Genomic DNA, 3,178 nt, shown 5'->3' on the forward strand with positions numbered 1-3,178 from the left:
AAATTCATGTTGAATTCCTAATTTCTAGTCCTTTTGAATATGATCTCATTTGGAAATAAGGTTGTTGTAGATGAGATTATGCTAGAGCAGGCTCCTTGTCCTGCTTTATAACTTTGCCCTTATAAAGAGAGTATCATGCTAAGCCAGTGCTCTACCAATGTCCCCATCCCTGGAGATTAGCAAGCAACTCTTTTCATAGGCATATGTTTTCATTTCTCTTGGGAAAATGCCCAGAAGTGAGTCTTTGGGCCATGGTGAATGTATGAAGAATTTGGGCCATGGTGAATGTATGAATTTATAAGAATCTGCTGAAGCCATTGCCCAGTTTCCATTCCAACCAACAATGCTTAAGAATCTAATTCTTTCACATGTCTGTCTTCTATTTTGGAATTTGTTCAGACTCACATAAGTTTAAAAATAATGCAGAGTTCTTTTGCACAACCAGCTTTCTCCAGTGATGGCATGAAGATAACCATGGTTATGTACCATTATCCTCATGCACCATTCTTGAATCCAGGAAGTTGATATTGACATAATGCCATTTAGTAAAATACAGACTTTATTCTGACTTGTTGCTATGTGTATATACTTCCACAAAAATTTGTCACATGTAAAGTTTGTATAACTACCACTGTAATCAGAACATGGAACAATTCCATCACCCCCAAATCACTCCCTGAGAACACCTCCCCATCATAAACCCTAGTTACTGCTGCCCTTCTCTATGTACTTATAATTTTGCCACTTAAGAATGTCACCTAAATGGAATCATGAAATATATCATCCTTGAAGTGAATTTTGTTTCTATCAGCACAGTCTGGTCTCACCCAAATTGTTGTGTATCAACAGTTCATTACTTCTCATTGTTGAATAGATTTCCATTGTGTAGCTGTAGATGTGGATGTTAATGTCCATATCCATAGCCTGTGCTTCACCTACATAAGGTCCCCTATTCACCCAGTGAAGCATAAAATTTTAGAACTTTCATGTGTTACTTTTATCACTAGTTTAACCCATTTTATTGCTGTATAGTATTCCATTACCAAAATATACAACTCTAACCAGATGTGATGGCACACACTTGTAATTCCAGCATTTGGGAGGCTGAGACAGGAGGATCACGGTTCGTGGACAGCCTCAGCTACTACTTACTTAGTGAGGCCCTTTGCAATTCAGTGAGGACCCTGTTTCAAAATAAACAATAAAAATAGGGCCAAGGATGTAGCACGGAGGTAGAATGCCCTGGGTTTCATCTCTAGTACTGCAAAAAAAAAAGATATATACAACTCATATTTCTATTCAGCAGCTGATGGGCATTTGGGTTGTTTTCAGTTTGGCCATGTGAGGCTGTTGTGGGCAAAACTACTACAAAGAAAAAATTTTTGTGTAAATATACATTTTTAATTTCCCTTGGGTGAATATATAAAAAGAGAATTTATGTTCATATGGTAAAATCATTTTACAGGAAACTGCCAAATGTTTTCCAGTGTGGTCACACCAATTTGCATTTCATCAGCATTATATAAAAGTTCCAGTTACACCAAAACTGATTGGTGCATGATGAAAATCTAATAATTTATTATAAAAACTTGTAGCAATTTGGTCATTCATTAAGCTATGTTTATTTTATTTATTTAATAACCACCCTTTCATAGTATGCCTTTTATTTCATCACCTATTTGTAGAAATGAAATCTGGTCTTCATGCCTGCCAGTCTAAGCTCTGCAACATATTTTTGCTGGAGCTTCAGCTGCAGGTTTGCGTTCAGGCTGTAGGTGCAGGGAGAGCACTGTGGGCTTGCTACACAGAAGTAGGTGGCTGAGTCTCCAGGCTGAGAAACTCTGATATGCAAGGAGACGTGTTTGTCCCTCTTACTGAAGAAGACTGTGAATCTTCCAGCTTCCTTTTTATCATCATTTGGATACGTGGCTATCAATAATGTAGGGCCTTTACCAGGCAACTGCCAATACCAGGGGAAGTAGATAAATGCACTGTTCTCATAAGAGCAGTTCAGAATTGATGTCTCTCCTTCCTGGACAGTCAGAGATGGAGGACTTTGTTTCAACTGCTGCTGGCCATTTTTCTCCTGCTGGCTACTCACCCCTGCTTGGAAAAATAACAGAAAGTCATTAAACCCCCAATTTTATATTTTTTCTTAATGTTTCTACCTGCATGAGTTTGTCTGTATCTCAATTTTCTCATTCCCTCTCCCCAATTAATGACGTATCCTGGGAGTTCTCTCCAACTCACCTGCTAGGTGAAGGCCGAGAATTAAAAGTGATGCTCCCAGGATCCCATCCATCCTCCTGAAGCCAGAGCTCACTGAGGACCAGCCTAGTCTTCTAGTCTTCCCCAGACATCTGGTATTCTGACTCTAAACTCACACCCACTTTAATGCTTATACCAGGCTCCACCCTTTCACAAGAGTTTTTAATTAAAACTTTCTGGCAAGGGAGCACTTCTCTGCTTTGTCCAAATTGAGAATCGCTGATAATACAATCATCGGGAGTTAGAAATACCCTCTTTATACATGGATAGGGATCAGTTTAAAGCATCTCTCTGCCAATCCTTTCCTGACCGACCTTTCTTAAATCCTCCTAGAGTATTGAAAAGCACACACTTGGGTGGATGGGTATGTCAGCACAAACCTCCTGATTTTACAAAGATAGAAGAAAGGAAATCCTGTCAAGTTACAATGGCGGAAGAGAGAGGATTCCATGAATTCACAATTAGCATGAATATGGCATTTTATTACAAATATTAATTAAATAGTTTGATAAAACACAATGAGCATTATAAGAGTAGATCATTTATTAGAACGTAGAGAATATATGATCTTTTTGTCCTCAGGTAACTCAAATTTTATTAAACTCTTTTAGATGTGTCCATATTTCCCATAACCCTAAGAAAAGAAACAATATCAGCTTTGTATTTTATATAAAACATGAATCAGTTAAACTAAATATTTCTGAAAAAAAAATTGGCTGGGAGAAAGGAATCAGAAACTCTGGACTCCAAATTCCTGGAGGAACTTTCTCTTCAAGTGGATAAGCGTGGATGGGAATATGCTGAAATCCCAGGCTCGGGCCACACGGGACCACAACAGGGTTAGTAGCTCTCATCTCAAGTTTGGGTAAACATTTAATATTTTCTTCACATTTTATTTCACAAGAACAAC

The 3,178-nt window shown here is 38.2% G+C and overlaps 1 gene segment (V, D, J or C); it reads right to left on the reverse strand.

Annotated features, from left to right (window-relative positions):
* Window positions 1–1,675: 1,675 nt before the first annotated feature.
* On the reverse strand, window positions 1,676–2,302 carry LOC308270940 (T cell receptor alpha variable 23/delta variable 6-like). The segment is given in 2 exons: window positions 2,251–2,302; window positions 1,676–2,103 (listed from the first exon to the last, which is right to left on the reverse strand).
* Between the last annotated feature and the right edge of the window lie 876 nt (window positions 2,303–3,178).

Source organism: Muscardinus avellanarius (genome assembly GCF_963383645.1).
Source record: "Muscardinus avellanarius genome assembly, chromosome: 12".
Taxonomy (NCBI): domain Eukaryota; kingdom Metazoa; phylum Chordata; class Mammalia; order Rodentia; family Gliridae; genus Muscardinus; species Muscardinus avellanarius.